A 15,845-nucleotide genomic window follows, 5' to 3' on the forward strand; every position below is an offset into this window, starting at 1 on the left:
GCTGGGTTGAAATGGGCCAACGCCTCTTTTGATGTGATCAATTCTTTACACTTCTGGAAAGCTCGTCTACGTTCATCATCCCACTTCCATGGTACCCCTGTTTGCAGTAGGGTGTTCAGCGGGTGTAGTACCGTAGACAAATTTGGTAAGAACTTGTGGTAATAGTTTACCAGCCCGAGGAACGACCTCAGTTGTGACACATTTTCCGGTGCTGGAGCCTTGACTACTGCCTCAATCTTGTCAGGGGACTTATGTAACCCCTCTTCATCGATGACATGGCTGCAATACGAGATCTGTTTCTGGAAAAACTCGCACTTGTGGCGATTAGCTCGTAGCCCATATTCCTTTAATCTGGCGAGCACCTTCTCCAAGCTAGCGAGGTGATCACCGTCATTTTTGCCCGTGACCAAGATGTCGTCCAAATAACACTGGGTCCCTGGAATCCCTTGCAGGACCTGATCCATCGCCCTTTGCCAGATAGCTGGAGCCGAGGCTGCTCCAAACACCAGCCGGTTGTATTGATAGAGACCTTTATGGGTGTTGATCGTAAGGTAATGTTTCGAAGCTTCTTCTACCTCCATCTGCAAGTACGCCTGGGCTAGATCAATTTTGGTGAAGCGTTTACCACCAGATAACGAGGCGAAAATATCCTCAATTCGTGGAAGCGGATATTGCACCGTGTGAAGGACTGGGTTCACTGTCACCTTAAAATCCCCACAGATGCGGATCTTCTTTGGTTCCCCAGGCGTATTACTCAACGACCTCTTCATTGCAGGGATGATGGGTGTAGCCCACTCGCTCCAGTCCACTTTGGACAGTACTCCTGAACGTTCCAACCCTTCCAGCTCTGCTTCAACCGCTGGTCTGATCGCATAAGGCACTGGTCTGGCCTTCAGAAACTTTGGGCTTGCATTATCCTCTATTTTAATTGTTGCTGTTATTCCTTTTAGTGTTCCTAGTCCCTCCTGGAACACTTCTTTTGCGTCAGTTAGCATTTTTGACAGTCGTCCAGGTGTGACGTCGCCATCCTTTTTGGCCTCCACCTTCAGTGCCTGTATGGAATGCCAATCTAAATGTATCTTCTGGATCCACTCACATCCTAGCAGTGGTGGTCCTCCATTTGGCAATACATATATATCCATTTTAGGTATTTCCTGACCTTTATATGTCACTTTCACCCTTATTTTTCCTTTGGGGTAGACTTTTTGCCCCGTATACATCTTCAAGACAATCTCTGTAGCTTTCAAGGGTATGTGTGAAAATAGCCGCTTGTAGTCTCTGATTTATGACTGTTAGAGCTGACCCTGTGTCCAATTCCATTTCCACTTGGACTCTGTCTATCTTGAGTGTAACCCAGATAGTCTGGTGATCCTCTATTTCGGTTACATTATGTAGTTTCAGACAACCCAGGTCCTTGCTTCCGGAGTCTGTGTCACTTTTCTGTTCATCTGAACCACTGTCCATCACCTGGTGTACCTTTTTGTACTTCTCCTGTGGAGATTTCTTACTGTTGGTTTTCTTCCCAGACCTGCAGACCCTTGCTATGTGTCCTGCTTTCCCACACTGTCTGCACACTTGGTCCTTGAACCAACAATCTTTCTGGTCATGTGTTGTTCTGCCGCAGCGATAGCACTTCCCTGTTCCATAGGTCATTTCGTTGGTGCCGTATTCTTGCGGACTCCGTTGTATCTCTGCAGCGCCCCTCGCGGCTGCTTCGTGTGATACTGCCATACTGAAAGCTTTATCCAGCGTAAGGTCCTTTTCTGATAGAAGCCGTTTCTGGGTTCCTTCACTTTGTAGCCCACACACAAACTTGTCCCTTAACGTGTCTGCTAGTCCCGCTCCAAACTGGCAGTATTTCGATAGCTTGCGCAGTTCCGTTAGGTACTCAGCATTGCTTTCGTCTGTGTGTTGGTTCCTTTTATGGAACTTAAATCGTTCTGCTATCAGCAGCGGTGTGGGGTTTAAGTGGTCCTGTAGGATTTCTACTATGCTTTCAAAATTCTTGTTTACCGGCTTCTCTGGGGTTATTAGATTTCGCAGTAACCCATAAGTTTTTGCACCCATGGAATTTAACAGAACCAGTGCTTTATTAGCATCTGGCACTTCATTCGCCCTGCAGTACACCTCAATACGTTCCACATATGTTGCCCAATCTTCGACTTCATTGTCGAACGTAGAGATACAGGGTACTGCCACTCTTCGGCATCCTTGGTTGTGCGTTAACTATCACCAATGGCGCCTCCCGCGCTTCCCCTTCTTCTCCGCTGGCACAAAATGGCGTCTCCCGCGCTTTCCTTCCTTCCCGCGCTCGCCCGTCTTCTCCACTGCGGCTTCGCAAAATGGCGTCTCCCGCGCTCTTCCTTCTCCGCGGCTCAATGGCGCCTCCCGCGCTCTACCTGGTTCTCCGCGGCTCAATGGCGTCTCCCGCACTCTCCCTGCTTCTCCGCGGCTCAATGGCGTCTCCCCTTGCTTCGCCCCGCGGACCCTGATCAGCCCGTGATCCCTGGCTGTGCTCTGCGCGTTCTTCTCTTGATATTTGTCGACGCCGCTCAGTCTAGAACCCGGCTGTTTCTTACCCTCTCTCCGGTTTTGCAGTATTTTTCCACGACGCCGCTCGGTGATCAACCCCCGGCTGCGCCCTGCTCTCTTCACCCTTTTTCTTACCCCGTCGACGCAGCCCGGCTCTCTCTCTCTGCCGTTGGTCGGCTCCAGCCGCCGCTGCTCGGGAAGGGTCTGCTCAGGACCTGTCGTCGGTCTCTTACTGCTCGTTGTGGCTGGGGAACCAAGCCCGGCTCTCCACAGCCTCCCCAGCGAAGTTGGATCTCTGCCTGACTGCTGGGCGGTTGCTCGCGGTCGACGCCCGTGTTCCTGGACTCGACTATTTTTTTGTTTTTTTTTGTTTAATGTTGCAGGTAGATTCGCATCAACACTCGTCGCCACTGTTAGATCCGTGGTTCAGTGGATAAAGAATTACACGGATGCTGTACTTCAACAAACAACAGGTCTTTACCGGAGGAGGGTCATCTCTAGACTGGAGTACAGAGGCATGCGCACAGTTTATATACCGGTGTGGTTACTGCCGGTACTACAGTATACAGGAGCTGTAAAAAGTAGTTCTGACTTAAAGCACATACACTACACACAGCATTTCGAGGAGTTTTAAATTGAACAATTCATGCTTCGACTGCACTCGATATTTGACTCAATGAATACAGCACTATGAGAAATTGGAGCACAAGAGTTGATTGTTGCAGTATATTCTCTTGGGGAATGGCTGCCATTCGGTTTTACTAGTCAGATACTGGGTACGTATTGTTGGAATGTGACCCGTGACGGTTTTATATTCAGCAAGCTCCTTCTCAGGATTATGCTGAACCTGTGGCTGAACAAGGCTGAAGAGGTGCTTCAGGCACTTCACACAAGGAGGAGCAGCAGCAGGGTTCAGCAGATACTAGTTTTCCATGGCCGAACTGCTTCTTTACACTCGTGTTAAAAATATTTCTCATTGCTATGCAAACATTACGCAGCAGTCGATCTGCACTGCAAGTTTAATTTTGCACTCGATCCATTTAATTTTGCAGCTAAATGAGACATTCTGTGGTATTTGAAAAATGCAACAAACCTCAAGTAACTGCAGCTGACCAGTTAATTACTGTCCAATTAAATTTGTGTACATGTTCTTTCTCCCAACCCCCTCACCACCCTATGTGGATAGAAATATAATGATGGGCCTGTCCATCTGCCAATGTTAGAAATAAGTCCACAACATTTTTGTGAAGCTCTGTGAAATGAACCTGAGAAGAGATACTTCAATCTTTTTGAAGTAAGACTTGGTTTGCTGATACAAAGATGACTTTTAAAAAATGTCTCCACATATGTAAGTACGTTGATTATGATAAATGATCATGGAATGGAAGTTTGACATTTGGCTGCTGCTGCATCCTTTATCTTCCTCTAATTTTGTTACTCAAATGCTAACTAGAGGAACTGAAATCCTAAAAAGGTATAAAAATAACTGGGCCATTGATATGAGCCAGAAGCTGGTAATTGGGATAGCAAAGTGCTGAAATAAGCCAGAAAGGATCAGGCTCAGTGTGAAAGAGAAACTAAATGAAAGATTGATTGGTGAAGAGATTAACACTGTTACTTAAAAGCCAGCAAGCTGCTGATTTTCTTTTTAACGTTGCGGAATCGGATATCTGAAATTACTCATTGGCAAAAATCACTTTAATCCCATTTATGCTGGAGTTCAGCAGCAAACCGGGTATGGGACATTTGGGAGTATTAGCACACAGCACGAGTGCAAATGGGACAGCAGATACCAGTGTTGTGATTGGTTGCATGTTGACATCACTATGATATTGGTCTTCATTTTGAAAAAAACGCAGTTGCCAGTAAATAGCTGAGTAGTTGGTTTGATTTATTCTGCAGTGCTTTCAAATTCATACTGACATTAATTCTACTCTAGAGACCGTGATTTCATTCCCATATGAGACTGTATTACACATCTAATGCATTTTGGACTGCAGAATGCAGTCTATGCTGGATTAAATCAACACTACAAAGATACCTCAGTCTCTTCATTTACAGTCATCTAGCTACTTGACCTGGCAATCACGTCTGAGCTATGCCAAAGAAAATAGATAATAAAGCTGGCAAAGTGGAAATCTGCAAGGGAACCTGTTTCTATTTGATATGTTCAACAACTACAGTGTTTATTGGATTCTGTGTCCGTTCATTGTATATATACCTGTGCTTAACAGGGTGCATCTGTTGCTCCTGGACTGGGTTGAACTAAAGCTGTAACGGCTGATGGAATAGCTAGCCTGCTCTGTAGTCTGGTGCATCCTGTTAAAATATCACAAGTGACTGGGGGCTGAATTTTAATGGGGAAGGTGGGTTGGGAGCTGGGGAGGGGGGACTTTGAAGTGGTCGGGGAACCCGGGAGAACTTGAATTTAATGGCAGGGCCTGTAAAGTGCAAGTGTGTAAAGGCACTTGCCTCCTGGATCCAGCAGTCCTCACCTTGCATTAGCTGGCGGGTTTCAAGAGGCGTGCAAAACCCGACCAGCTAAAGTTAAATTCAAAATGGAGGTTAAAGCAGACCAATATCCTCGCAGGGGGGTTTGCTAGTGCTGTTGAGAAGGATTTAAACTAGTTTGTCAGGGGGCTGGGAACCTAAGTGTGGGCCCAGAATGGAGAGAAACAAAGCCGAAAGTGCAAGTTAGAAAAGTAGTCAGCAAAACTAGTAGGGAGCAGAAACAAAGACCAACAGTAAAGAGGGTCAAAGTGCAGAAAAATATTAAACAGGCAAAGTTGAAGGCACTTTATCTAAATGCACATCGCATTCGCAACAAGGTGGATGAATTAATGGCACTAATAGAAGTAAATGGGTATAATGTAATTGCCATTACACAGACATGGGGCTAGATTTTCAGGGAGCCGTGAGGCGGGGTTTCAGGCGCGTGGGGGGGGGGATATCCCGAATTTGGGGGTCCCGACACCATTCCGCCCAAAACCCCGCCCCACGTAAGTTTCAGGGGCGGCGGGTACCCGCCCCGCACTGGGACCCACCGAAACCAGGCGGGAAGGGATTAGTGCCAATTAACTGCCTGTTAACAGGCAGTTTTTAGCCTAATCCCCATTTTGAGGGGTTTTGTGTGGGTTTCCTGACAGCTCCAAACCACGCCAGGTTAGCGAGGCGGGCCGTCGGGCTGAATGAGTTGGAGGGGTCGCGATGTCGGCGCTCAGGTGAGTGATGGGTGCATGAGTGCAAAGGTAAGTGTGTTTGGTGTGTCTAAAGTGTGTAAAGAACTTTTACTTACCTGTAGTTACCTTTACAGCCTTTCTTCCTGTAGCCGTCGGGAGCGCATCACTCAGCCGGAACTGAAAGCTGAATGGCTGCGATCTGTCAAAACTGACAGCCTTCAGCTTTTAGTGCTGCTGAGATTTCTAAATGAGTCTGCGCAGAAGGACTCATCTTAGAAATCAGACTGTCAGTGTTTCACAGCTTCAAACAGCTGTGAGACACTGATATTTCATCTGTCAAGAAATCTTGACAGATTAAATTTCAGTCTGTGACGTCACCTGTTGCCGGGTGGCCCTTAATTGGCCTGCTGAGCCCGCTGGGCAGGCTCAACAAGGTCAATCAAGGGAAAATCGCGCGGATTGGCCGGACATCAAAGTAGGCTGATCAAAAACCCGAAAGGGGAAGTCCCGCCTTCTTCCCGACAGGTTCGACAAAATCTACCCCATGGTTGCAGGGTAACCAAAGCTAGGAACTGAATGTTCCAGGGTACTCAACATAAGAACATAAGAACATAAGAAGTAGGAGCAGGAGTAGGCCATACGGCCCCTCAGGCCTGCTCCGCCATTCAATAGGATCATGGCTGATCCGAATCTAGACTCACGTCCACTTCCCTGCCCTCTCCCCGTAACCCCTAATTCCCTTATCTGCTGGGAAACTGTCTATCTCCATTTTAAATTTATTTAATGTTGCAGCTTCCACAGCTCTCTGGGGTAGCAAATTCCATAGATTTACTACCCTCTGAGTGAAGAAGTTTCTCCTCATCTCAGTTTTGAAAGGGCAGTCCCTTATTCTAAGATTATGCCCCCTAGTTCTAGTCTCACCCATCAGTGGAAACATCCTCACTGCATCCACCCGATCAAGCCCCCTCACAATCTTATATGTTTCGATAAGATCGCCTCTCATTCTTCTGAACTCCAATGAGTAGAGTCCCAACCTACTCAACCTTTCCTCATACGTCAATCCCCTCATCTCCAGAATCAACCGAGTGAACCTTCTCTGAACCGCCTCGAGAGCAAGTATATCTTTTCTTAAATATGGAGACCAAAACTGCACGCAGTATTCCAGGTGTGGCCTCACCAATACCCTGTATAACTGAAGCAAGACTTCCCTGTTTTTATACTCCATCCCCCTTGCAATAAAAGCCAAGATTCCATTGGCCTTCCTGATCACCTGCTGCACCTGCATACTAACTTTTTGTGTTTCATGCACCAGGACCCCCAGATCCCTTTGTACTGTACCACTTTGCAGTTTCTCTCCATTTAGATAATAACTTGCTCTTTGATTTTTTCTGCCAAAGTGCATAACCTCACACTTTCCAACATTATATTGCATCTGCCAAATCTCTGCCCACTCACTTAGCCTGTCTATGTCCTTTTGCAGGTTTTTTATGTCCTCCTCACTCACTGCTTTCCCTCCCATCTTTGTATCGTCGGCAAACTTGGATATGTTGCACTTGGTCCCTTCCTCCAAATCGTTAATATAGATTGTAAAGAGTTGGGGTCCCAGCACTGACCCCTGCGGAACACCACTGGTTACTGATTGCCAGCCCGAGAACGAACCATTTATCCCAACTCTTTGTTTTCTGTTAGATAGCCAATCTTCCACCCATGCCAGTATATCACCCCCAATCCCATGATTTTTTTATCTTGATCAGTAATCTTTTGTGTGGAACCTTGTCAAATGTCTTTTGGAAGTCCAAATACACTACATCCACTGGTTCCCCTTTATCCACCCTGTATGTTACGTCCTCAAAGAATTCGAGCAAATTTGTCAAACATGACTTCCCCTTCATAAGACCATGCTGACTCTGTCCTATTAAATTATGTTTATCCAAATGCGCTGTTACTGTTTCCTTAATAATGGACTCCAACATTTTGCCAACCACAGATGTTAGGCTAACTGGTCTATAGTTTCCGGCTTTTTGTCTACTTCCCTTCCTAAATAAGGGTGTTACATTAGCAGTTTTCCAATCTGCCGGGACCTTTCCTGAGTCCAGGGAGTTTTGGAAAATAATCACCAATGTATCCACAATCCCTACCGCCACTTCTCTCAAGACCCTAGGATGTAGGCCATCAGGTCCGGGGGATTTATCCGCCTTAAGTCCCATTATTTTACCGAGTACCGTCTCCTTAGTGATTTTAATCGTGTTTAGCTCCTCCCGCCCATTGCCCCCTGTTTGTCCAGTGTTGGGATATTTTTAGTGTCCTCTACTGTAAAGACTGAGACAAAATATTTGTTCAGCGTCTTTGCCACCTCCATGTTCCCCACCACTAGTTTCCCAGTCCCATCCTTTAAGGGACCAACGTTCACTTTAGCCACCCTTTTTCTTTTTATATAGCTGTAGAAGCTCTTGCTATCTGTTTTTATATTTTTTGCTAGTTTACTTTCATAATCTATCTTCCCTTTCTTAATTAATCTTTTAGTTATTGTTTGCTGGCTTTTAAATGCTTCCCAATCTTCTATCCTCCCACTAGATTTGGCTACTTTATATGCCCTTGTTTTCAGTCGGATACTATCCTTTACTAAGCCATGGATGGCTGTCTTTTCTTTTACTCTCCTTTTTCTTCTCAGTGGAATATATTTATCTTGAAAGATGTGAAATATCTCCTTGAATGTAGACCACTGCTCTTGTACCGTCTTACACTTTAATCTGTTTTCCCAGTCCACTTTAGTCAATTCTACTCTCATACCTTCATTGTCTCCTTTATTTAAGCTCAGTACGCTGGTTTGAGATCCAACTCTCACCCTCAAACTGAATTTTGAATTCAACCATATTATGGTCACTCATTCCAAGGGGATCCTTTACTAGGACATTGTTTATTAATCCTGTCTCATTACACAGGACCAGATCTAAGATTGCCTGCCCCCTGGTTGGTTCAGTTACATACTGCTCAAGGAACCCATCCCTAATACACTCTATGAACTCTTCCTCAAGGCTGCCATGCCCAATTTGATTAGTCCAGTCAATATGAAAGTTAAAATCCCCCATGATTATAACTGTTCCCTTATTACAAGCCCCAACTATTTCCTGATTTATACACTGACCAACAGAGTTGCAACTGTTAGGAGGCCTATAGACTACGCCCACTAGTGACTTTTTCCCCTTATTATTCCTTATCTCCACCCAAACTGTTTCACTATCCTGATCCTTTGACCCAATATCATTTCTGACTATTGCAGTGATTCCATCCTTGATTAACATAGCAACCCCACCTCCCTTTCCTTCCTGTCTGTCCTTCCTAATTGTCAAATACCCTTGTATGTTTAGTTCCCAGTCATGATCATCTTGCAGCCATGTTTCCGTAATGGCCACCAGATCATACCCATGTGTAGTTATTTGTACCGTCAACTCGTCTATTTTGTTACGAATGCTGCGTGCATTCAGATAAAGAACCTTCAAATATGTTTTCTGACAATTTATTCCTGCTTTTACCCCCTTTACTACTTTACCATTATACATTCTGTCCCTTCCTGACACGCTCTGGTTTTTAATTCCCCCACTGCTACCTTGCTCTATTGCCTTCTCCGCTGTCATTTTTATTTTTCGCTCTCTTAAAACCCCCCCCCCACTAATTAGTTTAAAGCCCTCTCTACAGCCCTAGTTATTCGATTCGCCAGGACTCTAGTCCCAGCACTGGCCAAGTGAAGTCCGTCCCAATGGAACAGCTCTCTCCTGTCCCAGTACTGATGCCAGTGTCCCAAGAAGCAAAACCCATTTCTCCCACACCAGTCTTTGAGCCACGCATTTAACTCTCTAATTTTATTTACCCTAGCCAAATTTGCACGTGTCTCGGGTAGTAATCCAGAGATAATTACCCTTGTGGTTCTGCTTTTTAATTTGGCCCCTAGCTGCTCAAACTCCCTCAGCAGAACCTCTTTCCTTGTCCTATCTATGTCGTTGGTACCAACATGGACCACGACAACTGGATCCTCCCCCTCCCACTCCAAGTTTCTCTCCAGCCCAGAGGAGATGTCCTTAACCCTGGCACCGGGCAGGCAACACAGCCTTCGGGACTCTCGCTCTCGACTGCAAAGAACCCTATCAATCCCCCTAACGATACTGTCCCCTACCACTACAACATTTCTTTTAACTCCCCCCACTTGAATGGCCCCCCGCTCCATGGTGCTGTGGCCAGGTTGCTCATCCTCCCCGCAGTCCCCGTTCACATCCTCACAGGGAGAAAGAGCCTCAAACCTGTTGGACAAGAGCAAGGGCTGCGGCTCCTCCAACACTACCTCCTGGATCCCCGTACCTGCCTCACTTCCAGTCACACCATCCTGTCCCTGGCCACGGACTACATCTGAATTAATTAATCTAATTGGTGTGACTACTTCCTGGAACACAGAGTCCAGGTAACTCTCCCCCTCCCTGATGTGTCTCAGTGTTTGAAGCTCGGACTCCAGCTCATCAACACGGAGCCGGAATTCCTCGAGCAGCCAACACTTACTGCAAATGTGATCACTGTGAACATCAATGGTGTCCACCAGCTCCCACATATTGCAGCAGCAACACATCACCTGATCTCCCATTCTATGTAATTAATTCCATTTATTAATATTATTCTTAAATACCCACTGCCCCGATTCTAGATGATGAATATCGCACCTTAGAAACTATAAACCAGAGTTTAAGCTTAAAAAGAGACAAATACTCACCAACCAATCACTTACCTGCTTTCTGGTGACGTCACACTTCGATTTCTTTTTACCTCTCTCCTTCCCTCTGTGTCCCGAGTTCGGAGACTGGTAAGCCTTTTGGAGCCTTTTGTAGCCCCACTCTGCCACTTAAACACCCGCCGAAGCTCTGAAGCCTTACCTGGGTCTCTGGAGCCTTTTGTAGCCCCACTCTGCCACTGAAACACCCGCCGAAGCTCTGAAGCCTTACCTGGGTCTCGGGAGCCTTTTGTAGCCCCGCTCTGCCGCTGAAACACCCGCCGACGCTCTGAGGCCTTACCTGGGTCTCGGGAGCCTTTTATAGCATTTAGGAAGGACAGACAAAAAGGAAAAGGAGGTGGCGTAGCGCTGTTAATAAGGGATGAGATCGGTATGGTAGAGATAAAAGATTTTGGCTCGGCAGATCGTGATGTAGAACTGGAATCAGTTTGGGTGGAGCTAAGAAACAGCAAAGTGTGGAAAACATTGGTGGGAGTTGTGTATAGGGCAGCAAACAGTAGTGGGTAATATAGGGCACAGTATCAATCAAGAAATTAGAAGTGCATGTAACAAGGGCAATACGGTAATCATGGGGGACTTTAATCTACATATTGACTGGGCAAATCAAATTACCACTAATGGTGTGGAGGACAAATTCTTGGAATGCATGCAAGATGGTTTCCTGGATCAGTATGTGGAGGAACCAACCAGGGAACAGGCTATTCTGGATCTGGTACTGTGTAATGAGAAAGGGCTAATAAATAATCTTGTGGTAAAGGGGCCTTTAGGGACAAGTGACCATAATATGATTGAATTTTACATTAAGTTTGAGAGCAATGTAGTCAAATCTGAAACTAAGGTCTTCAATCTAAACGGAGGAAACTACAAGGGTATGAGGGACAAGTTGGCCATGGTAGATTGGGAGACTACACTAAAAGGTATGAAGGTGGACATACAATGGCTAACATTCAAGGAAATAATGCATAATTTGCAACAAACATATATTACTTCTAGGGCATAAAAACCCAAAAGGAAAAGTGATCCAACCATGGCTAACAAAAGAAATTAAAGCTAGTATTAAGTCAAAGGAGGAAGCTTATAAAGTTGCCAGAAAAAGCAGTCAGCCTGAGGATTGGGATCTTTTTCGAAATCAGCAAAGGGGGACCAAGAAATTGATAAAGAAAGGGAAAATGGAATATGAGCACAAACTAGCGAAAAATATAAAAACGGATTGTAAAATCTTCTATAGGTATGTGAAAAGGAAAAGACTGGCGAAGGTAAATGTGGGTCCTTTACAGTCAGAGATGGGAGAATTTATAATGGGGAATGAGAAAATGCAGAGAAATTAAATAAATACTTTGTTTCTGTCTTCACAGAGGAAGACACAAAAACCCTCCCAGAAATACGAGAAAACCAAGGGTGTGGCGAGAATGAGGAACTTAAAGAAATTATTATTAGTAAAAAAACAGTACTAGCAAAATTAATGGGACTAAAAGTCGATAAATCCCAAGGGCCGGATGACCTACATCCTAGGGTATTGAAAGAGGTGGCCATTGGGATAGTGGACGCATTGGTTGTCATCTTCCAAAATTCTATAGATTCTGGAACGGTTCCTGCAGATTGGAGGATAGCAAATGTAACCCCGCTATTTAAGAAAGGAGGGGGAGAGAAAACGGGAACGACAGACCTGTTCGCTTCACGTTAGTAGTTGGGAGAATGCGGGAATCTATTATAAAGGATGCAATAACTGGGCACTTAGAAACTAATAGTAAGATTGGGCAGAGTCCACATGGATTTATGAAAGGGAAATCCTGTTTAACAAACATATTGGAGTTCTTTGAGGATGTAACTAGTGGAGTAGACAAAGGGGAACCGGTAGATATGGTGTATTTGGATTTTCAGAAGGCCTTCGATAAGGTCCCACACAAGAGGTTGGTGAACAAAATTAGGGCACATGGAATTGGGGGTAATATACTAGCATGGATTGAGAATTGGTTAACAGACAGAAAACAAAGAGTAGCGATAAACGGGTCTTTTTCAGGATGACAGGCTGTGACTAGTGGGGTACCGCAAGGATCGATGCTTGGGCCCCAGCTATTCACAATCTATACCAATGATTTGGATGAGGGGACTAAATGTAACATTTCCAAATTTGCTGATGATACAAAGCTAGGTGGCAGTGTCAGTTGTGAAGATGATGTAAAGAGGCTTCAAGGGGATCTCGACAGGCTCAGTGAGTGGACGAAAACATGGCAGATGGAATATAATGTGGATAGATGTAAAGTTATCCACTTTGGTAGAAAAAACAGAAAGGCAGAGTATTTCCTAAATGGTGAAAGATTGGGGAATGCAGCTGCTCAAAGGGACCTGGTACATGAGTCACTGAAAGTGAATGTGCAGGTGCAGCAAGCCATTAGGAAGGCAAATGGTATGCTGGCCTTCATTACAAGAGGATTTGAGTACAGGAGTAAAGAAGTCTTACTCCAATTATACAGGGCCTTGGTGAGACCACACCTGGAGTACTGTGTACAATTTTGGTCTCCTTACCTAAGGAAGGATATACTTGCCATAGAGGGAGTGCAACGAAGGTTCACAAGATTGATTCCTGGGATGGCGGGACTGTCGTATGAGAAGAGATTGAGTAAACTAGGCCTGTATTCTCTTAAATTCAGAAGAATGAGAGGGGATCTCATTGAAGCATACAAAATTATTACAGGGCTTGATAGGGTGGATGCTGGGAGAATGTTTCCCTTGGCTGGGGAGTCTGGAACCAGGGGCCACAGCCTGAGGATAAAAGGTAGGCCATTCAGGACTGAGATGAGAAGTAATTTCTTCATACAGAGGGTGGTGAATCTTTGGAATTCTCTACCCCAGAAGGCTGTGGAGGCTCAGTCATTGGGTATATTCAAAACAGAAGTCGATAGATTTCTGACTAGTAAAGGCATGGGGATATGGTGATAGGGCCGGTGAATGGAGTTGAGGCAGAAGATTAGCCATGATCTCATTGAATGTTGGAGCAGGCTCGAAGGGCCGAATGGCCTACTCCTGCTCCTATTTCTTATGTTCTTATTGGGCCGGATTTACCGACCCCCACAGGTGTGTATGAGCTGTGTACTCACCCGTAGGGGCCTTGCAAGTGCCGGTTTCAGGCATGCGAAGCGCATGTGCTGAAAACCGGCACTGCCGATCTGTCAAGAATTCTCTTGACAGATCATCCGCCTGCCCTGGCGAAGGGCCTCTGCGGGTGGAGAGTTCTGCTTTCTGCAGAACCTCCGCCCACTGAAAACCTTTAAAAATCTTACGACTGGTAAAAGCGTAAGGCCTGCTTTTACCAGCATAAGAGTTTGAAAAAGTAAAAAAAAAAATTCTCACTCATTTATAATTTAAAAATACTTTTTTAAAAAAGGTAAGTTTATTTTTAGCCCCGTAAAAAAAACTTTAATTTTTTTTTCCAAAAATTAGACTTTTGTTTAAAACATTTAATTTAATTAATTTTAAATACATGATTTAAAAAAAAATATATTTAATGTTTAACTTTTTTAAGTGATCCCCATTCACACTTTTGACAGATCTATGCGGAGAGACCTGTCAAAAGTGTGCACGGGAATTCCCTTCTTTGATTGGTTCCCTATGGCCCACGTGATCCCAGGGATGCTTGTGAACCGCCTGCGCCCCTGGGATACCTGGGCCTCTGTGCCCACGCACCAGAAGAGGCCCAGGATTGGAAGTCTCGGGACCTACAGAGCCAGCAGGTAAGTTCGTAGATTTTTCCCGATCAGAGGCATCCGCACGCAGGAAGCCTCTGATCGGAAAATCCGGGCCATTTTAATATTTAAATAGACAACTCGCCTCCCGGGAGTGGGTTGGCAGCCCACCCCGCCTCTGTTAAAACCAGAAGTGGGTGGATTGGATTCTGATTTTTAACACTGTAATTTCCCACACGACCCCAACCCACCTGTTTTTTTTTTAAGATTAAAATTCCTCCCGGGTCAACACCACAGACGTTGCTGCCACTTCAGTCATATCTTAAGGTTTATGTCAGGGGCACGAGCTGCTGTAGTTGCACCTGCGCATTCTCTATTGGTCCAGAAGGTCCATACAGAATGTCAGTCGTAAAACTTCCTCCTGCCCGCACACTTCTTTCTCGGATAGTGTTGGCACCTTGCCCTCTTACTAGGTGTGCAGAGGTTCGAACACAGTCGCTGAGCCATGATCCTAAATCATGCATCAGTCCGTGGAAAGGGTCGGGAGTTCACCTTTGCGATAAATTCCCTTGTGATTTTCTACTGTATCTGTAAGGGTCAATTTCATGAGAATTGTGTCTAGTTGTTATGCTGACCAGTGTATCACTTTTCTCTCTCTCTCTTCACCCCTCCGCCAAATTTGCTAAAAATGTGGCAGTGATTTTATGCTGCTGCACTCCCCAGCCTGTGATTTTTCTGTCTGTTTTTTTAATAGGTGGAAAATTATAGGTTTGGCAGCACAGAAGTGAAAAATCTCCCCTGGGATGTTTAGTTCCATAGTGGAATACCCCCTCTTTTTAAAACCCAGACCGACTTTCCAGTAGATAGGGGGGGAGTATTGTTAAAAAATATATTTTCCTTTATCTTTTTGGTAGATGTGTGTCAGATAAATTGATTTAAAGTAGTGTTTTGTGAAAAATTTGTTAGAAATAAGTCTTTAGATCTCCGAAAATCCAATTACTAATCCATTAAGTAACCTGACCTTTGGGTACACAATTGGAATATAAAAGGTTTGTTCTCCTAATGCATCTTCTCACCCATGCACAGGGAAATTGGACACTCAGCGTGGTGATGCACGTCTAATTTGTTGGAATCTGTGCCTTTGGATCTTTGCCACTGCTGACTCATCACTAGTGCCTGGTAAAGGTCATATTTTTAATTCTAGTTCCTTACTATAAATACATTGTACAATATCGAGTACATGTTGATTGCACTCGCTTTTGTATTTAAACCACTGTTTCAGTTGGTAAAAAGCTTGCACTGCATTTTAGCTGTTGTACTTGAGAGGTGACTCTGCTTGTAACAAAACCCGTGTGATCTGATTGAGTGTGAATATTTTTTGCTGTGAAATCATTGTAATAATTATCAATTTAACCAACCTAATCAGGTAGGAATCTGTTCGGAGCAAACGCTATGTAAGAATCGCACGGATAATTAGTACTGAGTATCAGATTCATCAGATGCAGCAACTCACCCTTCCGTTCTCCCCCCGTTTACTTACAGCTTATTAGATTGTGTGGTTTTTAGCCATGCAAAATTCAATGGAGGACGCTATTGTAAGACATGCTGAAGCTCCATACGTGTCCATTGATTCACTATTGTATTTGCCTCCTCATCAAGGAGGTGCTGTTGCTAAAA

General features: G+C 44.9%; 1 protein-coding gene across 4 annotated transcripts in view; it reads left to right on the forward strand.

The window, feature by feature from the left end:
* LOC147121748 (tRNA-splicing endonuclease subunit Sen15-like) overlaps positions 1–15,845 on the forward strand; it is a 72,449-nt gene that overhangs the window by 42,242 nt on the left and 14,362 nt on the right. For 2 of the 4 annotated variants that reach the window (XR_015077610.1, XR_015077611.1), the window contains exons 1-2: positions 14,110–14,216; positions 15,255–15,347. The exons of 1 other annotated variant lie outside the window; for it this stretch is intronic. The gene's annotated coding sequence lies outside the window, so the exon portion shown is untranslated. Of the gene's footprint in view, positions 1–14,109; positions 14,217–15,254; positions 15,354–15,845 lie in introns of those variants that run through there. One more of the 4 variants, XR_015077612.1, reaches the window with a different exon arrangement.

Source organism: Somniosus microcephalus, chromosome 3 (genome assembly GCF_052327205.1).
Source record: "Somniosus microcephalus isolate GS21.2 chromosome 3, FLI_Smic_1.0, whole genome shotgun sequence".
NCBI classification, from domain to species: domain Eukaryota; kingdom Metazoa; phylum Chordata; class Chondrichthyes; order Squaliformes; family Somniosidae; genus Somniosus; species Somniosus microcephalus.